At 38.8% G+C, this 27,564-nt stretch overlaps 1 protein-coding gene across 4 annotated transcripts in view; it reads left to right on the top strand.

Annotated features, from left to right (window-relative positions):
* Positions 1–27,564, top strand: part of G3BP2 (G3BP stress granule assembly factor 2) — a 71,312-nt gene that overhangs the window by 7,000 nt on the left and 36,748 nt on the right. The window contains exon 2 of one of the 4 annotated variants that reach the window (XM_063108701.1): positions 16,819–16,932. The exons of the other annotated variants lie outside the window; for them this stretch is intronic. The gene's annotated coding sequence lies outside the window, so the exon portion shown is untranslated. The remainder of the gene's footprint in view (positions 1–16,818; positions 16,933–27,564) is intronic. 4 annotated transcript variants of the gene reach the window in all.

Here is a 27,564-nt window from a genome sequence, read left to right as displayed (position 1 = left end):
TGGATGGGACAGAAGATGGAAAGGTCATGGGCACAGAGAGGCAAAGGAGAGAAGTCTTCTCTTTGACCTGACTCTGTTGCCTGATGCTACCTTACCCAGGATCTCTCAAACACCTGTGTGGATGGTAGAAAGAGCTAGAAGAGCTCCAACTTGCCTTCCCTACTACCTTCACCCCATCCCCTTTACTAATATACACACATGACTTTTCCAGGGCAGGGTAACAGAGTATGAGACCCAAAGTGACCCAGACCCAGGTCCTGGAAATGCTTCCGCTCTCCCAAGTATGTGAGTAGTATCTACTAAATTTCTCAGAATCCAAGGTCTCAGTAGGTCAGTGCAGCAGCCAGTCTCCTCCCTGTGAGGGTGCTGCTTGTCTAGGTCTGGTTCTAGTATCTAGGTCAGAGCAAAATGACTCTACTGTTATTTTGGTATTTATTTTATGGTGTAATAAATATAAGGATCTTTGTTTTTAAAAGGTTTGGATTTCATATCATTTAAAACAAATCAGTGAAAGGATATATTTAACACATGTCATTTGAACATATATTCGCGATCCCTATCACCTTCTGAAGAGCCCAGGGGCTTGTCTGATGGGTTGATCTGACCAGGGTGCGGTGCCTTCCTGTGGCTTTACCTTTCTGCCTGGTGCTTTCAGAGCACAGCCTCTGGGTAGCTGCTCAGCTTTGACCAGAGGTTAGGGCTCCCTGGTGCAGCAGTTTTTTTCTGCCAACCTGGGAAGGTTGGCCCTTCCTGTGGTCTCATTCTTGCCTTCCGCAGCCGAATCAGCCACTTTCTGCAGAGAGCTTTTCTCAGGGGATCCATACTCAGTCCCTCCCTGTTCTGGGGGGAGATGGAGCTGCAGGAACTGATGGATAAAGAGAAGGTAGAAAGGCTTCTGTGAAGGAGAGAAGAGGCAAAGAAGAGGAAGGGGACAGAGTGGCGAGAGAGATCCAGAAAACTGAATGAAATTGCTGACTAATATCTGCAGCTAGAGTATTACACCCACATAAATACAGTTTTTCTTTTTTTTTTTTTTCAGTACTTGAAATAGCTCGGTATACCAGAATACTAAAAACAGATGTGCTTGGAATTATTGATTCAGCAAATGTTTGAATCTCTGCCCTTGTGCTAGGCCCTGCCATAGCTACTCTCCCATGTGCATCTCATTCTGGACTGCTAGAAATTCTTATTCCGGTGTCATACACAGAGAAGCCTGGGTTTCAGCATGAAGCCAGCATGGCATGGTTTCTTTGCAAACCTGGACAGACCAGGGTTTTCATTGTAGTCCTGCCACTTTTGGACGGTGTTGCCTTGGGCAGATTACTTAACTTTGCCATTTTAGTTCTGATTACCATGTGCTGCAACAGAAAACCAAACTAAAGAGTGTCTTAAATAAATCAAGAGGTAGACAGTGCAGGACAAATAAAGAGGCTCTAAGACACCATCTGGGATCTCAGCTGGAATCTTTCTGTGCAGCCATCCTTGGCATAAAGCTCTCCTCTTTGTGGTTACAGGCTGGCTGCTCCATCTCCAGTGCTGCATCCTTGTTCTGGGCAGGGGGAACGGCAAAGGTGAAGCACAAAATGTATCTACCCACTGAGTGTGTCCTCCCTATTCTTTTACCTTTTTAACTTTTGTTTTGAACTAATTTCAGAATTGCAGAAAGGTTGCAAACATTGTGCAAAGAATTCCCTTATACCCTTCACCCATATCCCTCAAATGTTAACATTTTTACTCCAATTCTTTATCGTTTCTTTTGCGGGGGGCGGTGGGGGTCGCTGGCGGTACAGGGATCAACCCTGGACCTTGGTGTTAGCTTTATTATTTCTTTCTCTGTAAGTATACATTTTTTTCCCTCAACTATGTGAGAGGAATTTGTAGGCATGATGCCCCTTTCTCCGCCAAATACTTGTGTCTAATTTCTAAGGACAAAAACAATTTCTAAAATAACACAGTGTATTGATCAAAACTGGGAAATTAACACTCATACATTGCTATTATCTAATCTACAGACCTAATTCAAATTTTGCCAATAGGTCCACTAATTTATTTTTGGGGGGATTTTTTTTTTTTCTAGTCCGGGGACCACTTTAGGATTACACATTGAATTTAAATGTCATGTTTCTTTAGTTGCCTTTGTTTGGAATAGTTCCTCTTTCTCTGTTTTTCATGGTCTTCACATTTTGGAGAGTACAGTATAGGTTAGTTATTTTGTAGAATGCCCCTCAACTTGGGTTTGTCTGATCTTGCTTCCCGATTAGGTTCAGATTGTGCATCTTTGACAAGAATATCACAGAAGTACATCCTGTCTATTTGCCCCATTATTAGAGATACTGCTTTTGATCAATTGTTTAAAGTGTTGTCTGCCAGTCTTCTCCATTGTACAGTCACTGTTTTTTCCCTTTGTCATTAATAAGTATCATTTGGAGGACATGCTTAATACTGTTTAAATATCCTGTTTCTCACCAAACTTTCACCCTCCAGTTTTAGCATCCATTCGCATTCTTGCCTGAATTAATGGTGGTTGCCAGTCTGCCTTTCATGTGAAAAACTTTCCAAGAAGCTCCATCTTTCCACTTCTACCTATTTTGTTAAGAATCGTGTCCACTCTTACCTGTGAGAGTGCTTGGGAAATGCATTATTTTGTTGTTTTGATTAGGTGTGGGCATATTTTCTTAATAGAGTGGGGAGAATAAAAACTAGGCAAGCAATTTGCCAACCTAATAGTATTATTTTAAGGATTGAATTGAATAATGGTTGGTACATAAAGATACCTATCCCCAACCTGTGGGAACAGGGTTTTATTTATTTGTTTTGTTTTTTTGATTGCTTTTGGTCACACGGCTAGTAAATGGCAGAATAGGTCAGCAAACTAGTCTAATTACTACACCATAGTTTCCTTTTGCTGTTTTTATAAATTCTGTGTTTTCTTTAAATCTTTTGGCACTCCTTCAGGTATACAACTAAAACTACCTCTGTACTGTGTTAATGTACAGAACTCTTTGTGGAATGGTCCTATTTACTAGATGAAGACAGCATTATGTATATTTTAAATAAAAACCTGATTTGAATTTCTTTGTAATTAGATATTTTCTCTTTCCTTAAAGCTCCAAAGAATTGTTCTATTTGAATCGATGGCTATTCATTTATTCCTCCAGTGATCATAATCTAAAAAGACCTGGGAGGGGAAAATAGAGAATAATGGCATTTGCTCAGCTTTATAAATAAACACAATCACAGGTTTTATTGATTCTTTTCAGGTTTTAAAATATTTAACAGAGAGAGGAAACTGTAAAAACCTTTCCTCTCCTGCCAATTATAAGAATCAGAATTTTAAAATTCCCTTGTCACAGAATCAGTATGAAAGAACATGAAAATTTAATACCAATTGGCAGCAAAATCTCACTTCATTTCACTGAGAATATTACGCTGAGCATCGTGAGATGATAATGTCAATATATGACAGAAATAAAAAATTATAATAGAAAAGGATAAATCAAGATCCAAAATTATAAATACTGAATGATCGCAACTAAGTTTAAAATGTATACATAGGGAAATATAGTAAGATTAAGAATTAAGAGTAATTGACATTTTGATGGAAGGATCCTGGGTGATGTTTTCTACTTTCAACTGTTCCATAATTTCCAGGGGTTTTTTTTTCTTTTTCTTTTTTTTTTTTTTGGTAGTTGGACAGTTTGGAGGTCTGAACCTGTGCCCTTCGTATTACAAGGCTGCGCTCTAACCAACTGAGCTAACTGGCCATCCCTTTAAAAATTTTTTTTAATAATCACAAATAACAGCAGACTTAGAAAACATATTAAATAGAAACAGTTGTTGAAGAGAAACATCATCTGGAGCCCTAACAAAACTATAAGTTTGCTTGGGAGAAGAGGGCCAAGTGGCCCCACATTGCAGCTGATGCCTGAGACTGAATTTCATCCCATCCACTTTGTACCACCTCTTTCTCCCTCCCTTCCATTCTTTCTTCCCTTTGTTTCTTTTCTCTTTTCTGCTTCATATAAGGTAGGTGATGAAATTAATTATAAGTGAAAGACAGTTTGGTATAGTAGGAAGAACATGACTCTGTAAAGCCAGACTTGGATTTGAATCCTGTCTTCATCATTTATTTATACAACAAATATTAACTGAGCAGTTACTCTGTCACTGGAGGTTCAGCAATGATTAAAACAGACAAAATGTCTGTCTTTGTGGAACTTATATTCTAATAAGAGAAGACAGTGTGATTTCAGAGGTCCTGGAAAGACCCCTGGATCAAAAAATATCTGCCCAACCAACCAGATGATTACAATGAGTGATACTATATCATGAAAGACTTAGCCTTTTGGGTCAACAAACATCTTTTAAAATGCAGGTATCAATGGAAAGAGTATATCATCACTAGGCTTAACAGTCCTTTGTATATTGGTGTGAATTAATTCTATCATGCACCTCAGGAGCTATATGAGAGCCATGCTTTGCAAGAATAAACATTTTGATTGAAGAGAGGGCCATTAGGTTCTCTCCAGGAAAGGTAGACTTGGGTGGATTTCAGAGTAAGCAGTATGAGGATCGTGTGGAAAGAGAAGACCAGGAAGGGCAAAAAAGATGCAAAAAGGAGAGTGGTAGGATTCTGAGAACAAAGTTTACCCTTAACTTCTGAGTTTGTTTTGGGGAAGACCCAGAAACCTTTCCAAGGTTTCCTCCTTCCCTTGATAGCCATGTTTTTGTAAGAGTGCCGTAGAACCTTGACATGCTTGAAGGATCTATCTGTGGCCTTCCCAAATCCTTCATATCAGTGGATACTCCTGAAGTGTGTCATCCCCCTCACAAAATATGTAAGAAATGAATAAGAATCAATAACAGAGCTCCATCAAGGTGCAAGTGCAGGCCCTCTGCTCACTTAACATATTGCCTCTTGCTCACATTTTTAAATAACAGTTCACTGTCAGAGACTTCTGGGCCTCTGAAAATAACTGATTTAAAATATGTAGATGCCCATGTACTATTGTCATTTATACTCCCATCTCTTCATCTTCCCTTTGGTTCACCCTTCACCACTATAGAGTCCTGCCTCTATTCCTGTCATTCTGAAATTGCATCACTTAAGATTGTGAAAAGTTCTGAGAGTCTACAGCCCCTCCTGTTTAAAGGAACAAAAAGTCTTGCGAAGGAATTGAGGTCAAAGAAGGGTTGATTGTAAGGATATAGGGAAATCTACAGGGAAATGTTTAGGAAGTACTCATGAGAGCCTGGCCTCATGAGAGTTGATATGTGGGTACTGTGATGTGTGTGTGATGTGTGATGTGTGTGTGTGATGTGTGTGTGTGTGTGTTTCTGTCTGTAAGGCTTCATAGCTTCTTGTCTGTGCTTTTTTCAGTGATTCTTTCCCATTCCCTTGTTTCTCTCTGAAACCAGCCTTCTCTGCTAACTGCTGGCCTCTCTGCTGCCATGTATGCTAAGTCTGCAAGTAGCTTTCACTTGCTACTGCCCAGACCCCAGCCCAAACTCAACACAACCTCACAGCTCAGCTCTCCATAACAGATTCAGTGTGTCTCTGGGAATCTGGTTGGGTCAGGAGTCCATCCTGGTCCAGTCAGGAGTTAAGCTTAATAAATGTTGCCCCGTTATTATTACCTGTGTTCTCCTTTATCTTGGCTTACAGAGTGTAAGCAGGGTTGGAACGCGGGAGATCTGGTATATTCTGTCGTGAAGACCTTTTGGAATATTCAGTTTAACCTGAGTGTAGTGGTGGTTGCTATTATTTCCTAACAACAACAATTACTACTAATAATTCCTTGTACTAAGCAGTTTATATACATTGTCCCCAACCCCCCTACTTTTATCCCTTTTTATGCTGGAAAAAACTATGATATATTGCAGGAGAGAATTGTGGGAGGTCACAGAGCTCAATGAGATTTGATCTGAGATTTCTGTCTGCAAAGTCTGTGCCTTCTCTTTTTCTTCCACATCAATCCCTAATCTTAAATCATTGGCTGCTCCTGACAACTGCTGTTGCTTACCCCTGGTTATAGTACTTACTTCCCCAGCTAAGCTGTCTCACTTTGGGGAAGTATATAATTTGTGAGATGGGGGAAACTTACCAGTGGGTTACAGAAGTTCACCCAGCAACAGTATTACCCAGTTGTTTCTAGTCTGTGACAAAGCTGAGATCTTGCCAGATACATGGAAACAAGCAGAGACTTCCCTCTTGGTTTCTCATGTTGAGTCATCTACCAGATTAAGAACCAGTCCAAATGTACCTCACGCTTTATCATTTAATAAGCTATCATTAATGTTCAATGATACTTAGTGCCTAGCACCTTGCGCAGTACCTGATTTATGATGGGATGTTCAATAAGCTTTTCTTTCTTTTTGCATTAAACTGAACTAGCCAACTTTAGCTTATACCTCTCATAAAACTGAAGCCAAAGGCCATCAGAGCTGGTTTGTGTTTCCCAAGTTAAAGTCCAGTGTGAGTTGATGGAGTTGAAGGGACTCATAATTAACAGGTTAGCAACCCTTCGAATAGATGATACTATAAAAAACTATACTTTCTAAATAAAAATGAAACCACAAACTTAAAATTTACAGTTAATGGAGAAGATCCCAATGAGAGGAACAGCTGGACTATAATATAATTCTGCTCCCCAATATATACATACCTTCTCCTCAGATCTCAAATTACTGCTTTCACTGGCAGGTTGGCCTCTAGGAGGCGCTGCTTCTCCTTTTAAGGCTACGGACCAGTTAATCTGGTTTAAGTGAGAGTTTACTCATCCTCAGCTTGTGGCTTATTATCGGACTAACTCTTGCACTATTCATGCAGATTGGGTTCTTTTTACTCCCAGCATCTAGGAATCATTTGCCAGGCTTGGTACTAGAGGCTAGAGTAGAACAAAACATGCAAGGTCCCTTCTCTGGGCCAAGTCACTTGGGGGAGAAGGGTAGTCACCTAGAGACAGGGCAAGGAATGGCTCCTGACAGACTTTCTAAGACTTACCTTCACAGTTTCTGGTTTTCTGGTTTGAAATTGAGAAGGACAAAAATAAATAAAACATACATACATTAATAAATAAAAGAAATTGAGAAGGATACTTCCCTTCCCCCAGCAAGGGGCAGCCATTTTAGCACACAGCACGGTCCTAACAATTCTGTCATACTCTGCACATATTCGCTAATAGAGGATCTGTTTGTTACATATATATTTGAATTGACTATGAAATAAATTTCTATTTTATGTATACATTGTCTGAAAAGTAGCCATTAGCGACTAGTAGTAAAGAAAGCCAATTAACCGATCCATTAAATTAGTATTGTGTTTACATTTTAATCTCAAGATTAATATTTATATTAAATAATAGATTCTGCTTTCACTAAATTTAATTCTGCTCTGAATAAATGCCATAAAGTTTGAAAAATACAGTTCATTTTAATTTCATAAAATTTATGTTTGACAGGACTAAGGCCCAGTCAACATTTTTCTAAATTGATTTGTTAAACCATAGGATTGTAATGAAGCTAACCATTAATGATCCCATATAGAAAAAATGTGAATGGTGCCTTCATTCATCAATGTGATAATTGATTAAATGTCATAGGCATTATCTTGGGTCCATTCCTTCACCCTAAACTTGTGAATGTGCAGTTTTTATCTGGGGACTGGAAGACTTTGTCACATGTCTATTCACATACTTGTCTTTTATTGCACTTTTCTCCCATTAAACACATTTAAACTTATGTACTTGGTTATTGGTGCATGTTTTTATATTTCCCTGTTTTGTATTTTGCTGTTAAGGTTGTTAGCTTTCAGTTCCCACCATATGCCTAATAGTCCTTTCCACTCTAATTTGCTACTTGTGATCTAATATGGACTTATAATATGGCCAACTTTGATTGACTGCATGCATTATCTAATACAACCCTCATAACTACTCTGTAGAGTAGACACTATTATTATGTCTATTCTGTGATCATTTAGCTAAGGTCACACAGCTAGCAAGCAGCAGATCTTGGGATTCAAACCCAGTCTAGCTCCAGAGTTCACAATATGGAAGAATATACGGTGCTGCCTTAATATCCAGGTTTATTAGAATAGCTGAAGTTCAAGTGTAAGTAGAATCTCAGTAGGGTTTCCAAAGGACTCACTCACCTATCAGTTATATCTTGTTACTTAACCTCTCTGAGCCTGTTTCTTCATCTGTAAAATGGAAATAATAAGACCAATTTCATACGATTGTTCTGAGGATTAAATGAGTGGAGTTTTATGTATGTGTGTGTGTGCGTGTGCATGGATGTGTATGTATATGTATAGATCGAGCATCCCTAATTCAAAAATCCGAAATCCTAAATGCTCCAATGATAATTTCATTTGTGTATCATGTCAGTGCTCAAAAAGTTTCAGATTTTGGAGCATTTTGGATTTTTGGATTAGGGAAGCCCTCCTGGTTATGTATATGCAATCCCCAAATCCAAAAAAAATCCAAAATTTGAAACACTTCTGGTTCCAAGCATTTCTGATAAGGGATACTGAACCTGTATGTATATAATATATATGTATATATGTAAAGAACTGGAAACAGTGCCTGGCATATAGCAAGTGTTCATTTTTCCAAGCACTATTCCTATGCCCAATAAATGATAGCTGTTACTATTATCGATGAGTTTCAAGGACAGTAAAACTTTATGGCATCTACTGGTTTCTAGATGTTTGAGAGGGTTTTATATTTGTCATTTCTTAACAGCCCTCTTCTACAATTTGGTCACCACCTGCCTCCTCTTTTTAAGGACTCTGCCCAGCTTATGTAGGAGATCCTGAAAGTGGTTTAGAAGAACCCTTGGAGGGCCTTTTCACCCCCACCCCCAGGACTCCATTGCCCTCCACTCCTTCCCAGGGGGCCCATCTTGCCCAGGCCTAATGCTGGAATGTGCTCTTCTCCAGCTCTCCCAGACTGACTGCCCTGACTTGCACAGGCCTTTTGTTTTTAAAATAAGCTTCACAGCTAATTGCCACTGGGAAACAGACTGGAGACAATCTACAGGAAAATCCATAGGAAGGTACAAAGGTGACTTAATTTGGCTCTGATCTATAATTCTTGACTTCTGTTGAAATGGTAAAACAGACGATTTGCTATAGGCTTCTGCCTCTTGTTCCTCTGTGTGGGCCTGTACCTCCCGGTGGCCTAAAGGTGCAACCCAGGCTTTTGTGAACATTCTGTTTCCTGAACTGGTCATTTGCATCTCTGAGGAATCCCCTGGCAGGGAGGACAGGCAGTTAAATGAATCAGAGACCCTCCCCTTGGCGGGGATGGGGGAAAAGATTATCCACTCTGGGCGTTTTCTCCTCAACCACAGCACTGAGTTTAGACCTCAGGACAGACCTAGAGGTATGAAAAAAAGAAAAAAATATCATAGAAATTACAGAGTACTATGCATTTTGCCTAAGATCTAAAATTATTTGCCCGAGCCAGCCAGCTGCCAAAAAAAAAGAAAAAAAATTATTTATCAAGAGAAGCATTTACTCAAGCAATATCACTACAAAATCAAATTATATTTAGATTAAAGTTATCTCGTAATTAAACTCTTGTAATAAAATGAATTGACCTTGGAAACATCTTATGAATCAAATGAATAGCAAAAGAGGGGAGGAAATTAAGAGCAAAAGGTAAGTTATTATGATAGATATTACAGTTAAGGGGGCTCCCTGCCTTTGTCTTCCTCCCACCTTCTTTTTGCTGTAGGCTGTGTGATATTTTTAAAAAGAAAAACTTACGAGGGGGAATTGGATAAGGGGCATAAAGAATAAGTATGATTTATAACAATGAATATGCTAATTAAAAATACATTAATAAATAAATAAATAAAAAGAAAACCTCATCAGCTTTCTTTCTTGGCTAATAGTCCTCAGTAGTTCCCCATTGCCCTCAAGATGAAATTTGAAATGTTTGATTTATGAAGGCCTTTCAAAATTTGCTTTGCCCCACCCCTCTCTACCCACCTTGCCTCTGTGCCTCCCCACGGCCTCTTTTAAACTCCAGCTTGAGTAAGCAGCTTCCAGTTCCTCAGTGTTCTGACCTCCAGGGATTTGCCTCTGCTGTACTCTCCACCTGGTCCATTTCCCATCCACGAAGTTGGTTCCTACTCATCCTTCAGTTTTTAGTTTAGAAGACATCGCCCCCATCCCAGCAGAATGTGGTACTCCCAAATGCCTCTACCACAGCTTTTATCCTGCCTAGTGTTAAATTCACCTGCTTGCTGTACCCAGCTAAAAAGACCTCGATCTTCATGAGGCTAAAAATCTTGTTTGTCTGTTTCACAGTTCTGCGTACTTCAGTGCTTGGCCCTTTGCAGACACTTAGTAAAATAGTTGCTGAATGGAAGGATTTTGGGAAAGGGAAACCAGTGGAGGTTGCATAATTGGCTGAGAGTAAGTGCTGTTGATTGGAGGACTTCTGAGGGGTGGAATCTTCTGGAGGGTTAGCTGCTCCTTTGCACTGTCAGGTCCCCGAGTGTGTCTGGTGCTCATAACTGGACCAGAAACTGAAACCCTGTGAAACCAGCTTCTGCTAACTGAATCTTGTACCACGCTCATTTGTAAGTGTGTAAGAAGAAATGCTAACTGGTGGATGAAGTTCCTGTCAGCACCTTCTCTTCCTACAGGAAGTTACTGGGAAGCCAGATTACTACTGGAAGGTTGCCTGTGGGAGCCCCCTTCCTTCATTCACTTAGTAAGCGTTTGCTGACTGCCAGCTTAGTGTTGCAACAAAAGAATGTGGGTGATTTTAAGGAATGTCGTTCTGCTATGGGATTTTGAGACCCTTCTCTTCCGTCTTATGGAGACCATACTCTTACAGTGTAGTGGCCAAGTGGCCCTCACTCCGGTTAATGCAGGAATCACCCCAGAGTTGTTCTCTGAGCTCCTCTTTTTACCCTTTCAGGGTTGACTAATCACCCTTCTCACTGACTCCTTCTGTACATATATTTATGTTTCAGTCTCGTTATGGTCGAGTTTACCTCATGGAAGCATTTGGAAGTCTCTTCTCAGTACCTTGCCATATGTCTGCTTTGTCTGATGCCAGTCTAATTTCCAAATTCCAGGGTGGGTGAGGTGACCTGGTGCATCCAGGGCAGTAATTATCTTGCTATAGCTTCCATATTTAGTGCTGCTAAAGTAACCATACATAATGCTCACTCTTATAGTAGGACACATATGAAGATTTACAATTCAGCATTTGCAAAGGAATGTTGGAAATTATACCATATGATTGTTGGGGAGGAAAAACTTTTCCCCTACCCTCTTAGGTTCTGTATGTGGGTACCTGTGAATTATGACAAAAGCCAGATTAGCAATAGAAAAGACAAAATTTAATCACATATTTTTATTAACCTATTTATGGGAATTCATAAAAGAATGTGACTCAAAAGGGCAGTTAAATTTGGGGGCTTATATACCACCTTAATGGGGAAGGGGAGTAGGGCACTTATGGGAAATAAATGACTTAAATGGGCCCCTAGAATAAATGCGAGATATGATAGTTTTGTGACAATGTCTGTCTAGTTGTGGTGTGGGGACTTCTCATCTCCAGTGGTAAGAGTCGGTCTTCCCTAGTTGCTCCTGCAGAGGGGATTTATAACAGCTGAGTTATTTTGGGAGGCTCTGCTTTTAGACAGGTAAGTGATTTCAGGAACTCAAATGTTTTCTGCTCAAAATAGTTTCTAATGCCGCCCCGCAGTGGCGTATTCTGATCCCCTTCAAGGTCTATCTTTTTATTCTATAGAGTACTCCAGTGGGTAGAAGATAACTGGATGAAATTGTTCTCCATGATTATGTCAGTATTTGAATTTGAGCCTAGAAGTCTTCAAACAAGTGGCTAAAATATAAAACAAATATAAACAAACACAGTGACTAGGATATTTATAGAGTCCATATGATACTATAAAATACTGTAAGTGTGAAATACTGCTTACTCAACAAGATTCTTTTTAGCAAATTAAGGAGGATAAGGAAAAGATTTTATTTAGGCTGGCCAGCTAGCTCAGTTGGTTAGAGTGTGGTGCTAACACCAAGGTCTAGTGTTTGATCCCTGTACTGGCCAGGTCCAAAAAAAAAAAAAATATATATATATATATATACATATATGTATATATATGTATATACATATATATACATATATGTATATATATGTATATACATATATATACATATATGTATATATATGTATATATATTATTTAAACTAAATGATTTAAAATTAGTCTTATTTTCTTTAATCTCCCTCCTCCCATTTTTAAGGGTCACATTAATAAATCCTATTAGTGTATTTTCAACACCGTTTTCTTTTTTTAATAATGAAAAGAAATTATCTCATTCATTCAACAAATATTTATTACCAGGCACTATTCTATTTGAAAGTTTTATTTTAAACCTGATTTCATGATATGCCAAAGATGAACAAGGAAACTAAGTATAGGGTTGAAAAGACAGATCTTGCTACCCAGATTCCCCAACGGAGAAGAAGTGAACAGAAACTGGTAAAGTGGCCATCCAAAGAGAAAGGAAAAAACCAGGGGTGTAGGTAGAGCAGTCCTAATTCCTGAAAGATTAGAGTTGGTAAATTACAGCTGAAAATGTAGAAAAGATTTAGGTCCATATAAGACATATTCAGTACCTACAAAATTAATTCAGCAACATTTATGTTTGTGAGAGGGGGGACACAGAGAAATAAATTTTACTGGTATGGGTTGGGCTGACAGAATAACCTCATCTAATTGGAATTAGAAATTGAAGGAGGGCTGGCAGGTTGGTTAGAACACAGCCTTGTAACACCAAGGTCATGGGTTCAGATCCCCATACCTTCCAGCTGCCAAAAACAAAAAAGAAATTGAAAGAGTAATGGAAAGAGTGAAAGAAAGTGAGCCGAGATGTCGGGTACTGTTCAAGCTTTATTAAAGAAAGAAACCTACCACGCTGTACTCAAGATGGAGGACAGCCGGGGACTGCCCTGATAATGGGGGACAGCACCTAACATAGAACTTATATTGGTATGTTGGTGCCAAGCACTGGGTGATGTAATTCCGGGATGGGGATTGAGTTAGGTCTTGGGAGTGGAGAGTTCTGCGCATGCGGAAACACCGAAAGTTTCATCATCTCCGAAACCATGAGGCTTCTTGTAAAAGAGAATGGGGAAGGCGGGGGAAGGGGAAAAGGGGGAGGGGAGGGGGTGGGTGCCTCCCCACTCCCAAAGGGCAGTGCCATTTTGTAGTTGGGCTTGTCTAAGATTGCACTCGTTATGTTGCAGATCTGTTATAGAGTAATGAGACTTTCTAGACTAGTGGTTGACCTGAGCTGGAAAGGGCCAAATTTAGAGAATAAAGGGTAAAGAAATAATCTGTTAGGGCCGGCCCCAGTGGCTCACTCGGGAGAGTGTGGCGCTGGGAGCGCAGAGGCCACAGGTTTGGATCCTTTATAGGGATGGCCGGTGCGCTCACTGGCTGAGCATGGTGCAGACCACACCGTGCCAAGGATTGCGATCCCCATACTGGTCAGGAAAAAAAAAAAAAAGAAATAATCTGTTACAATTGCTTACAGATCAGTTATTTGCCATTTAATAATATATTAAGTATATGCTTACCATCGTTATCAAATTTAATTCTTACAACAATTCAAGTACTAGTATTATTTTCACTTTACAGAAGAGGAAACAAATTATGTAAATAATCTTTTATTGATGGACATTTATGTTATGATTTTTTCCTATGCTGAATTAAACATTCAGATCATATATCCTTGACTACTGGTGCGTTTATGTTGATTTCTTTGCATATTTTAATAGATAAATACAAGATTGCTTTTCCATATTTGCTATGATTAGAACTAGAAAAAACATACATATGAAAACCTGAAAGTAAATAAAAGTGCTAACAGTATTTGTTTTTGGTTATGTAATTATGTAATTATGGTAAATATATTTTTGTTTCCTATTTTCTACATTTTTGTATTAAGCACATAGTATTCAAAATGAAAATTAAAAATTTATGAATAAATAATATTATATACATTATAGTAATATAGCCTCATAGCTAAGGGAAATATTCATGGAATCCTTCCTAAAAGCAATAACTGTTAAGAGAAAAACATTGTGTTAATGTGAACCATGATGCAACCAGATAAAATCTGAAATATGGTGGTTTCAAAATCAGTATGTTATCTTGTGGTTCATAAACTAATTGGAATCAAATCTAATAAACACTTTATAAGAACTGTAAACGAGACCAGTGTTATAGGAGGCTAGCTGGTCAGTCCATTTATGGGTGAAATTAGAAACTAAAGTTTAAGGCCCAGGCTGAAGCACTTAGTAGAAAGGGCACGAGCTTTAGAGAAATCTGCTTACCAATGTGCAGTTTTGAACAAATTGCCCAAACCTCTCGGAGACACTGTTTCTCTTCTGTACAATGGAAATAAATAATGATTGCTACTGCCCAGAACTGTGCTGAGGATGGATTAATAGCCAATTGGATTGGGTTCAAAAAGGGTAGAAGAGGAATTAGAGACAGCAAGTATAGACAGCTCTTTTGACGAATTGTACCCTGAGGAGAAGCAGAGAAATGGAGTGGTAACTAGAGGGGGATATTGTAGGGGAAGTTTGTTGTTTTTAGGCTGGACTATTTTAAAGCATGTTTATTTGCTAATAGGAATGATCCAGTGGAGAGTGAAAAATTGATGATGCTGGAGAACTGCAGGACTGATGTTCTTGAGGATGTGAGAGGAGAGGGATTGGCTTTAGATAGGAGCACAGTGTATTGAAAGTATCAGATGGAACAGAGGAGCAGGTGGGTACAGATGCTGGTATGTGTACAGGTGGGGCAGATTGAAAGTGTTCTGGAAGTCTTGACCCCTTGTGGGCATGTGATCAGGTCCCTCCCTCCAGCAAACAGCTTGACAAAAAGGAGAAGTTGTTGAGAGACTTGAGGAGAGCTCAGAAGTTTTGAAATAGTTGTCTGGGAGAGTAGGAGTGTAAATTGATAGGAAATATTGTGTAATTGTGGTGATGGTGGAGGTAGGGGACACTGAGGGCTCGCTGGAAGTCAGTAGGCAGGAATTTAAAGTGATAGCTGGTGGCATGTTGTGTGTTTTCCTTCAGACACAGTCACTGGGCTAAAGTCAAGGTTTCAGCAGGGCTGCTTCCTTCTGGAGCCTCTAGAGGAGAATCAGTTTCTTTGCCTTTGCCGTCTTCTAGAGGACACCTACATTTCTTGGCTTAGGGCCCCTTCCTCCATCTTCAAAGCCAGCAGCATAGTGTCATTATATCTTCTTCACTGACTGCTTCCACTATCACATAGCCTTCTCTTTAACATTCACACTCTTATGAAGATGCTCATGATTATATTGGGATCCCCTAGATAATTCAGGATAATCTCCCAAGATCCATAACCATGTCTGCAAAGTCCCTTTTTGGCATGTAAGGTAACATATTCACAGGTCTGGAGATTAGGACATGGACATGTTTGGGGGGCCTTTATTCTGTCTTATGTAATTAGTGAAGTTGAATATGTTTTCATATGATTGGCTTTTTGTACTTCTTCTTTTATGAACTACCCATTCATGACATTTTCTATTAGCTGCATGTTGAAGTATGCATATTACATATTTCCCCCTAGTTTATTCCTTGCTTTGCAGTTGTTTACAAAATGCTATCTAACTTAAATAATAAGTACATTAATTTTAAAAATCTTTATACTGTGGAAAATATTAAATAAATAAAAGTAAAGAGAATAGTATATTAAATCTCTATGTACCCATCACCAAGCTTAAATAATTATCGACTCAAGGCTTATATTTTATCTATACCGTTACCCACTCCCTCATATTATTTATTTAAAAGCAAATCCCAGACATCATATTTCATTGATAAATATTTCAACAAAATACATTAATTTCATGATTAATGTTTCTGTAAATAATTTTCTCTAAGATTTTCTGTACTTGGTGCCATGCACAATAAAGCCCAATTTACTTGTCTTTTTAAAGGGGATGAAAATAATGTCTGAGTATGTTTTTGTACCTTTTAAGGAAGATGTTTCCCTTTTCTTCATTTTGTCTTTATTAGGAACTATCTTTTTCTAACTGCTTAAACAAGTAAGTGTATTTGAGCACCTGCCATGTGGAAAATACTGAGTTTAACTTCATGTTACCCTTATGTGTACATGAATAGGGAACTGTATAAAAGGATTACAGTTATAAAATTAGCAGGCTGCCCCTTGGTGTCCACACTTCTGATTTAGTCTTCTTTCCATGACAACACTGATGATTGGGAACAACTGCCAGAAGGCTGGCAGTTATATGCCACACCCTCAAACACATTTAAATGTTTTTTGCCAAGGCCATTGAACACTGAAAGTAAGAAGAAACATGGAAAAGCAAGGGAAAAATCTGCCTTTTTCAGAGTCAGCTTGTTGCTCCCTGACCCTTCCACATTTTCAAAATGATGGGCTCCTTGATCCTTTGTTGACCACAGTCCACATTAGGATGGACTGTTGACAACCACAGGTGCATTATTAGAGAGCCACTGGCTTTGTAAAAGAAGACATATAACAAGTTCAGTTACTACTTAGGACTAGGTAAGAATAGCTGATCCAGGTGATTTCTTAGCATTCCAGACATAAAAAGGGGTGGCAGAGCAGAAGTTCAGTGTATGGTTATCATAGCCTAGCAACTCCACAGCCACGATAAACACAGCTCAAACCTCACTACCATAAATACCAGTGGATGTGTTTGGCACCCTCTAACTTTCTCACCACCTACTCTCTTAACCCCTTGCAGTCTGGTTTCCACCTGTTTCTGTGCCACCCCTTTCTGTGAAAACTCTGCTTTTGGAGGTTACCAGCCAAATCCTGGACATTATTTCAGTCTTTGTCTTGGTGTGTCCTTTCTTTGGTAAGTGATGTTCTCACCCCTTCTTTAAACTTCTTGTTCTATTGGCTTCTGTGATGTAAATGACTCTGTTCTGCTCAGGTGTTTCTGTATGTATCTCTTACTGCTATGGTAGCAGCTTCCTATCCCTCCATCCCTTAAATGTGGCTCCTCTATAGGCTTTGACAGTCACCTGTACTTCTCTCTTAGTACTCTCTCCTCAGCTTCAACTCTCTTGCTCCCAAATCTCTATTTCAAGCCTAACTTTATTCCTGTGCTCCAGACCCACATTTTTGGCGAATTTCTGGGGATGTCAGGTGGGCTTTGCTTACCTGAGATTTTCTACTAGTGCCCATCACCTCTAGGCTTGGACCCTCCCAGTTCAGGAGACAATCATGGCAGCAACTGAAAAGGACCATACATTCTGTGGATCTTAGAATTGACTCTGACTGCTATATATCAGGCAGGCCTGAATGGAGCCTGTGGCCCTGCGTGGCTGCAGAGTCAAACACACAGCTTCCCTCCTGGGGACATGGATGCTGCTTATTTTCTTCCCAATAACTTGACTCTCCTTCTGGGTCTGATGCCTTTTTTGCTGAGGCCCTGAAACATTGATGAGTTTTACCACATCCCTTCCCAGACAATCCAGTTTTGTTTTTTCCCAGCCCCACTAGTGCTGAGTCCCAAACTATACTGCCTGAGTCATATAAATACTGGGCTGTGAGCCACAGGGCCATTCTCCTGGATGTTCACTAGGTCTTGACCATGACCCCTTCTCAAAGTCCTGCCTTCCTCTGTGTCCAGCTGCCCCTGACTTCCTTCATGCCCTTATCACTACATGCTCAAAACTTCTGAAAACCCCTTCAGCTGTTATTTCTGGATGTGATGTCTCAGTCTTCAGCCCATCTTGCCTTTGAGTGCCATCTTTTTTTTTTTTTTTTTTTAAAGAAATGCCTTTTATTTTTTAAGTGGCTGGCTGGTAACAGGGATCGAACCCTGGATCTCGTGGTGTTATCAACACCACGCTCTAACGAATTGAGCTGACCGGCCAGCCCTTCTAGTGCCATCCTAAGTCCTCCCTGGAACTTGGTGCGGCACAAAGTCTTACCTCTAAAGCAAATTTTTAAAATGATTACTTTTATTAGCATCTTTTCTTTTTAATATTTATTCTCAACTGTGTATCATATGGGTCTAGCTTTGTTAGTGTCCTATAAAGTTAGACAAACTCTTTTGGCACACATGCTAGCCAAAGTTGTGCCTAAAATATTTTCAAACACTCACCTTGATCATGTTGCTGCATGGGAAAATGCCTTCTCATATCTTGTACCCCAGGCCACCTCCACACTTACTAGGGCACTATTGGAGGCCTTCCACAGTTACTGTCTTGAGTATTATTAATAGGGGGATTCACTCTTCTTCCTCTTCCTCCTTCACACCCATTTTAATTCAATCCTTAACTAAATAATTATTGAACACCTTGTTTTGGGAAGGCCTGTCTGTCTAGCAGGAGTTGAAACCTTGGATACCTGCAGAGGCAGGCCAGTAAATCAAGTGAAGCAGGTGGTGGTGGGGGCTGCAAAAACCTGGAGTGAGGATACCCCACCCCAAAGAAGCAGCAGCTCCTGATCTCCCCATTGCTCCCATGTGGAAAAGTGAGTCCATTGTTGCCAGATTGTCATTTTTTTCAAGAGAAGTTAGACGTCTGGGTTTTAATGTGAAATTTCCCAATTTTAAATGTTAGTAATCAGTTCAAAAACTGTTTAAACACCGAGAGCTAAAAGAACAGTTGTGAGCTGTGTGGCCTGTAGGCTGCCAATTTGAATTCTCTGCTTTCTAGAAACCCCTCCAAGACCCTCCATGTTCCTGATACCTTGAGTTTTCATGGTTCTTCCTTTTTTTCTTTGTATCCCATTATTTGGACTGCCCAACTCCATTCTCTCCATTGGTCCAAATCCTAACTCCTGCTTGCTCTATAAGATCAAACTCAAAGGCTGCTGGATGGCATATTTGGTTTTTCAGCAGCAAGAAGAAGACAGAGTAGAAGAAGCCAAAATCAGAAGTGGGTTGACAGATGGTTACATACCAAATCTTGGGAGGTCAGCCAAGGCAGGGATCATATTCTCAGTCTACAAGTCTGGGGAACAGGGATCCAGAGTACAAGAGGTTCAGTAAGTTAGGTTGAGTCCAAGCAATTATTAGGTACAGGACACCAAAGAACAGAATGGAACTTGCTAATAGTTACAAGACAATAGCTTTTTTTTTTTTTTTAAATAAAATTCTCCAGTTTTTGAAGGGAAAGAAAAAAAGAGGGCAACTAAGTTTTTAAAAAATCTAATATGTGCTAGGTATGTCTCAAAGTCATACCTCAAGTTCAGAGAGATAAATAGCTTACTCATGTCACACAGCTAAAAAATGGCACAGTGAGAATTTAGATTTTCAGTTCTTTGTGGAAACCACAACACCAGTGTTTTTCAATTTGGGCTGCATATTAGAATCACCTGAGGAGTTCAGTGCGTGAGCGTGTGTGTCTGTGTTTAGGTAATTCACCGAGGTGTTCAGAGTTTGGTTCCTGGAAAGCTTTAAAAATTTTTAGATGCCTAGGTTGTACCCCACACTAATTAAGTAGAATTTGTAGGGATAGGAATCGGCTATCAGTAGCTTTCAGGGTTCCTCAGGTGATTTTACTGTGCAGTCAAGTTGAGAACCACTGCATTCATCCCACAGTACTGACTCCTGCTTAGCAGTACTCATCAAGAAATGGTAAGCAATGTAATAAACAGGCAGAGGTTAGGGAGGCCAGTGGAACTCAGGTAATGTGATGGTAATTGACTCTCTTCGAATGAAAATGTCCTTCTGTACTCATGCCACAAACATACCCAGTCTGGGAGTCTGGGGAATAGAAAAAGAGGAACCAGTTATAGAGACTAAGCAAGTAAGATTCTTAGAAAATAGTTCTCCAGATGTTGGTTCTGGCTTTTGTTTTTGTTTTTTAACATGTACAATTCAGTGGTTTTTACCATATTCACTGAGTTGTGCTACCATCACCACAGTCAATTTTAGAACATTTTTGTGACCTCAAAAAGAAACCATATACTCTTCAGCTATCAGCCCCTCCGTTCATCCAACCACCCACCTCCAGCCCTAAGCAACCACTAATCTACTTTCTGTCTTTATATATTTCCCTATTCTGGGCTCTAGTATTGTTTTTTGTTTATTTTTTTGGTGGCTGACTGGTACAGGGATCAAACTCTGCACCTTGGTGTTATAAGCACCCATTCTAACCAAATGAGCTAACCAGCCAGCCCACTAATTGGTTTTTAAACCAGGTGCTTCATTGATGCAGGACCTAGGATCTTTATTTTTATTTGTTTTCTACTTTTACTGAAGTATAGCATATGTGCATATGAAAGCATAAACCATAAGTGGACAGATCAATGAAATTTTGCAAATGGAACTGACCCATGCACCCAGCACCCAGATCAAGAAACCAAACCTATCAGCACCCCCAGAAGTCTCTCTCATGTCTCACTCCTTCAAGGGTAACCACTCTACAGACTCCTGAGATCATCAATTAGTTTTGCTCCTTTTGAACTTTATACCAGTGGAATTATAGAATATGTCCTCTTTTGTGTCTGGCTTCTTTTATTCAACATTATGTTCGTGAGATTCACCCATATTATTGCCTTTAGTCAAGACAATCTTTTGATGTTATTAAATTCACTCAATTTCCTTTGGAACAAATTATGTGGAAGAGTTCATTGAAACAAATTCTTCAGATGATTTGCTGAATAAGTGTATTAGTCCCTTCCTGTTGCCTATAACAAAATACCTGGAACTGGGTGATTTGTAAAGAAAATGAAATTTATTGCTTACAGTTTCTGAGGTGGGGAAGTCCAAAGTCCATTCGGTGGTGGCAGCAGTGACTCAGGGGTCTCACATTGCAAGATGGTGGAAGCAGAGAGAGCAGAGAGAAAGACAGACTCTCCTCTTCTTTTAAAGTCTTCAGAACCATGCCTCTGACCACCATTTTTACTCCATTCACTACTGCATGGTCCTGCAATCCAATCACCTCTTCAAGGCTTCACCTTTCAATTACCATAATAGGATTTCACATCCTGTTAACAGTCACAGTGGAGGATAAGTTTCTAATACATAATACTTGGGGGACACATTTCAAGCTTCAATGAGTTTTGGAGGGACGTAATTCAATCCACTATAATAAGCAACTTCCTTTGGTCAGTATGAAAATAATCCATTCCTGAAGGATGTGTTTGGGAATTTAAATTCAGAAGGCTGACTGTTGAGGACAAACAATAGCATCTTGATTTTGCACAGCCGGTTGTACAAGTCATTAAATTTAAACTTCTCAAAAGACAATAACAGTATTAAACTCATAATGATTTACTACTAAGAATCACGAATAGGTTATAAACATTTCACAAATACAAGAGATGGAATTACTTATCTGCGTCTTTCTTCCTCGGATCTTTTTATTTTGGCATGTCTTTAGGAACTGATTATATCCTGTTTTTTTTCTCTTTCATATCTAATATCCAATATTGTAGACCAACCCCTTTCTTTGCCTTGGAGTGTTTAAGTATAAAACTAAACATAGAGTGGGCTGGCCAGTTAGCTCAGTTGTTTAGAGAGCAGCTTTATAACATCAACGTCATGGATTTGGATCCCAGTACTGGCCAGCCACCAAAAAATTAATTAATTAATTAATTAATCTAGGGATGAAGCAGTGTTTTTATACCTACAAAAAATGTAAGACTATGTATTCTCAATTATCTACATCAGCAGTCATGGATTGATTGTCATGCTTTTTAAGCTCTCCATCAAGTGTTTGAAAGTGCCATACAATTTACTACTAGTTTCCTTACCAATTTCTTTTCTCTGCACTCACCATTCTCAAACAAGCTAGTAGAATTCTTGCTAAACATGGCAAAGTACTTTTCACAGGAATTTGTTCCTTATGGAATTTCTTTTTATGGATCAACCAAGGTTTGCCCTTCAGAATAAAGCACAAGGAAGGTCATTGTGAATTAGGCCTTTCCTAATGTATTTGAACATTCAGGTGCCTTGGGGAGGCTCTGGAAGGGGCAAAAGGTGCAGGTTTTGTGCTGTTCCCTTTTCCAAAAATAAACCTCAATTGCCCACAGAATGATAGTAGTATGAGGTCAGTATCTTGGTTTGAGCAGCCAACCAGAATAGAAGCATTGAAAACAGAGGCTCTGTGACATTTAAAAAATACACAACAAACATAGTAACCATAAATGTGCTTTTTTTCACTAGATACTACTTCCCTGTGCCTGTAAGATTAGCAATGATGTTTAGTCCTCACACTAGAATTCTCTAAAAATGATTTGAAAAAAGTATCCCTAAGCGAATAGTCAGGCAGAAACTAATCAGTTCTACAGGTTTCTGTGAAAGTGTCACCCCAGCTTCCACTGTGATTCCTTTAAGATCTCACATTTTATAGCAGTCATCAGACCCCTGCCAGTTCTAGGGGGAAAAGGTACTGCTTTTAAATGTTTAAAAACTATATTTTCTCAGTTTATAAAGAAAAGTAGGGAGGAAATGCCGTTTATTTGTGGAAATTGAGCCTAGCTTTCAAAGATTTATATCTTCTTTGCTCACTGCTGATATAGGTGTTCTATGATGAAAGTGCTTATTTGCACAATTTTTTTTTTAGGATTTATTTACAGTGGGAAAACTTGATGAAAATTTTTCTTTAAATGCCATTTCCTCCCTTTCGGAGGTATCACACTATTGTAGGTCATGCCTTGCTTTGGACTTGATCTTGTAGTAATACCAAACATATCAGTGCTACCCTGGACAGCAGTTGTTAACCATTGTACTTTCTTTGCTAGCTCATTTTTCCTCCACCTTCAAGACAGCCCAGGTGTCATCCCTCCAGGAATTCTGAACCTCTAGCTTGATGTAATTGCCCCTTCTCTCTGTTCTCACTGTACCCTGTACAAATCTCTGCCTTATTGTGTTATAATGACATTAAAATTCTTTGAATGTCTCTCCCATTAGCATATACATTCCTTCAAAGCAAATGATTAATAAATATAATTAATTATATGACCATCATTTTATTTCTTTTAACAATCATAATATTAGCGCTTTTCCAAACTTTAGGTTTAATTAAATAATCCTTAATGGAAAATATACAGCTTTGTGAAATGCACACTATCATTATTTCGTCTACTCTTAAACAGAAACAATTTAAACGAAGGTCTAACTTTCGGAGACCTTAAGCACACTGTTGGTGCTGAGCAAATATGGACTGGCATACCCATTTAAAAAAATGGTCTCATATCCTGTTTTTGCTTTATGTGTATGTGCATGCTACCTTTCTTTTCTTCCTTCCCTCCTTTATTAACTTCATGTTGCTCTCTATTACACTAAATTTTCTTTCTTATCTTCAAAGATCAGGTCCTTGTTTATGGTATTTATTGTCACTTTATAGATTCTGGTTTCCAAGACTACCCAGAAGGAGAGTTTATTTCCCGTTATGAACCATGTGTGGAAGCCTATCACCCAGAGAAGATTGATGTCTGGGCTATATGAGCATATGGTCTAAAAATAATCATGATAGTTTACATTTTGCTTTGTGTGTCAGGCCCTGTGCCGACAGCTGTATATGCAACAGTTCTGTGAGGTAGAAAGTGCAATTATGCCTTTTTACAGATAAGGAAACAGATTCAGAGAACTGAATAACTTGCCTAGCATCTCGCATCATACACATTTCAAATGCAGAGCTGGGATTAAGAATCAAATAATAGATGTGAAAAAAAAAAAACAATAAAAAATTTATTTTGAAATAAAATAACTATGGATTAGTAGGAAGTTGCAAAGAAATGTACAGGGAGGTCCTGTGCAACCTTCACCTGAGTCCCCCAATATTGGATATTGACACTGCAAAACTATAGTACAAGATCAAAATCAGGAAATAGTTTAGCATCCCATTGTTATGGTAAGCTGAGGTAATAGATTAACAGAATTTTAGATCAGTATGACTTTTTAATAAAAATAGCATTCTTAATCTATAAAGTCTTTGTTTCAATAAATAACTTATTACCAGGATATACACTGAAAAAGAACATGGTTTAGATTATTGGTTCTTAACCATTTAGGATATAGAGCCATTTTAGAAAACAATGAAATGTGGACCTATTCAGTAAAAAAAAAAAAAAAAAAAAAGCCATAGAGACATATATACAGAATGGTTTCACAAACATTCCTTATATCTACACTCAAAAATGTGCATAGACTTTAGAGCAATATTTAAATAAATACATTTACTTAAATAGGTCTGGAAACTCTTTAACAATCCTTATTAGTGCTTTTTAAAAATATATGTGTGTGTGTATATATATCTTTTCCCAATTCTGCTTATAGAAAAACCTCCTTCCTCCCCACAAACCTTATTACTCCTCTACTTAAGGAGCTGAAAGTCTGGAATTTTCTATAGCTCTTGGTTGCTTAGAGAAAGAAAAAAAAAAAACCCCTCTGCTTCCAACATTATTGCCCTTATGAACACATTTATCTAGGACTGCTTTCTTGTGCACAAAAGGCCTTTCTTTGGTCAATAACTTTCAGTTCTCTTTCCCTTTTCAGGTCACCAGGAAGAACTTGGGTAATTTGGGGTTATGGCTCTAGAGTTAGGGGTCAAGCCCAGCTGGGATCACTGATGCCCAGCCAGATATGAAAAAGTAACTGGTAGCTCCTGTCTGTTCTGAGCCAGCTGCTGGGAGCCAGGTCATCTACTTCCACATACAGGATTCACCTAGATAGTGCGAGTCAACAAGGCACAGGGCACAGTGGCAGTCCAGGAAGAGGAGGATATAGATATAAAAAAAAGCCAGGCTTATGGTCTAACCAGAAGAGTAGGGCACATCTTGATTCTGAGGAAGATTCCCTGCCTTAGTCATAATCTTATTGGCTTCCTGCTGAGATAAAGCTTAGAGAAGTATTCTGCTGTTATGGAGCCAGAACCCAGAGTTTAGCTAGCCTAATCTCTACAAGGAAGTGGTTACACCTGGAAATGTGTGGGTGAAAAATAAGTGCTGATGCTGACACTGCATGAGGGATTGGCTGTGTTCTGCTCTTAACTGGCCAAGGTAGAAGAAAGCCATAATGCTTTCACTGCATCCATTAGCTGCATAATTTCTTTTTGGAGACCTTTTTCCATTCGGAAGTTTCACAACTACTCTTGTCTACCATCTGTTAAGTTTCTGTCTGCTGATGAATGCCCTATATTTTGCATGCAGTTGGTTTTTTACCACCCTGAATAGTTTTATAGCCTAGTTACTAAAAGAGATTAATGAAACAAATTTGCTTTAAAGGTACTACAGTAGTCCCCCCTTACCTGCAGTTTCACTTTACCAAGTTTCAGTTACTTACAGTCAACCACAGTCCAAAAATATTAAATAGAAAATGCAACTTAGAGCACAGCCTTATAACACCGAGGTCACAGATTTGGGTCCCCATACCAGCCAGCTGCCAAAAAAAAAATTTATATATATATTAAAAAAAAGAAAATTCAAGTAATAATTCATAAGTTTTAAATTGTGTAATATTCTGAGTACTGTGATAAAATCTTGCACCATCTCTCTCTGTCCTCTCTGGGAAGTGAGTCATGTCTTTGTCCAACTTATCCACAATGTAGACACTACCTGCTCCCTAGTCACTTAGTAGCTGTCTTGCTTATCAGATCCACTGTCCGGGTATTGCTATGCTTTGTGTTCAAGTAACCCTTATTTTACCTTACAATGGCCCCAAAATGCAAGAATAGTGATGTTGGCATATTGTTATAATTGTTCTATTTTATTTAGTTATTGTTAATCTCTTACTGTGCCTAATGTATAAATTATACCTTATCATAGCTATGTATGTATAGGAAAAAAACAGTATATATAGAGTTTGGTACTATCTGCAGTTTCGGGTGTCCATTGGGAGTCTTGGAGTGTATCCCCCATGGATAAGGGGAGACTACTGTATATCATTTTTCTCCTCCTCATGAATTTGACTCAATTTTAGAGAAAGACTTAGGCCACGGTTTCTCTACAGTGCCAAACAAGTATTTGATGCAAGAAGAGAATGGAGAAGGATGGACAGGAGACCTGAGGTAGTTGTCTATGACTTTATGTGGCACTGTGTTGGGGTCCCCTTATGTTGAAGGTTTGCCTCAGTTCTGTAACAGGAATTATACACATATACACACGGCCAAAAACTATGCTAAACACAATAAATAGCGTGGCCTATAACACCAAAGTCAAGGGTTCAGATCCCCATACTGGCCAGTCACCAAAAATCCCACTATAAATAATCCTCACAACAACCCTAAAAAGTGGGCTGTTTATCCATGAGGAAACTAAGGGTCAGAGAAATGAACTAACCTGACCCGTGCTACAAAACTAGTTAGTGAAGGAAATGGTCTTCAATCCCATGTGTTTCATGCTGCTATATTTATGTGAAGAATTTGCTCCTCAGCTCTGACATCTCTCAGTACAACCCCCTTCTCTCCCCATGAGGAAATCTGGCTCAGGGACACATTTTCACACTAACTTAGTCTGTAGGAGACTGACGAACAAACCTGTAGAATTCCATTTCATAAATCAATATATGCCTTCGCAATAAAATATCCACTGACTAGGCCCTCTCTCCTGTCACAGTTCTTGGTGAGCATTATGTCAAAGAAGAAAGAATTGGATAACCTGGAGGCATCTCATATCCACACTGTAAAGCTTGAAGGATTAAACATGCCCTGCAGCCCAGTAATAGCTAGAATATTCTTGTGTGACGAATATAGTCTTCCCTGGACTGTAGGAGATAAACACTGGTGAAATTTTTCCTCTTTTCAAAGTCATTTTCTGGACTCCGGGCAAATCAGGGCAGACTACTCCTCATTTATTTTGACTTCCTTCCAATGCCTATTCTTGTCTTCATAATCCTTACTTATATGGGGCAGGTGACCCCTAAACATGCATGTTGTTATCTTTCACACACTTACTTCATTGGTAAAATGGTGGTAATGAACTTGAATAATCTTTTAAGATTCAGTAAAGTTGAAAATGGCGAAATGAGAGGGTGTAGAGGAAAAGCCTTGTAAATTAAAATGTCAGATAAGTCTTTTCTGCTGAACTTACAATAAAAATCAGGAATCAGATAATATAATTCTAGTAATTTTACTCTTGAAAATTCGGGGGGGGGGGTGATAAAAAAAATCCACATGCTGAATTTGATTCCTTTCTTTTCCCTTTTTTTTTTTTTTGGATTAAGAAAAATTATCAGAATCATCCCCTGATCCCTTTGGCAGCATCTATTCTTCATCAACATCAATTATTAGATTTTTGTGTGATTTGTCTGATTTCTCCTTTATTCATTTGTTTTGTTTTACCACTTATATTTTCTGATGGTTTGACGTGGTATGTATAGTCAGATGATATAAATGTTTATATGTTATGAGAGAGAAGGGAGACAGAGCTGAGAGAATGAGAAATTATAACATTCCCTTCCCTTAGGCACTAAGGCAATGCCTTGTTTCATAAATTTTTTTATTTGAAAGTAACATATGACCAACAATGGAAAGGTAGGAGGTACAGAAAAAACATTAAGCCAACCAAAAACATGAAACATGTTCCT

The sequence above is a fragment of the Cynocephalus volans genome, chromosome 9 (genome assembly GCF_027409185.1).
Source record: "Cynocephalus volans isolate mCynVol1 chromosome 9, mCynVol1.pri, whole genome shotgun sequence".
Classification (NCBI taxonomy): Eukaryota; Metazoa; Chordata; class Mammalia; order Dermoptera; family Cynocephalidae; genus Cynocephalus; species Cynocephalus volans.
Note: the sequence above shows the minus strand (reverse complement) of the source record. Positions and strands in the feature narration are given on the sequence as shown.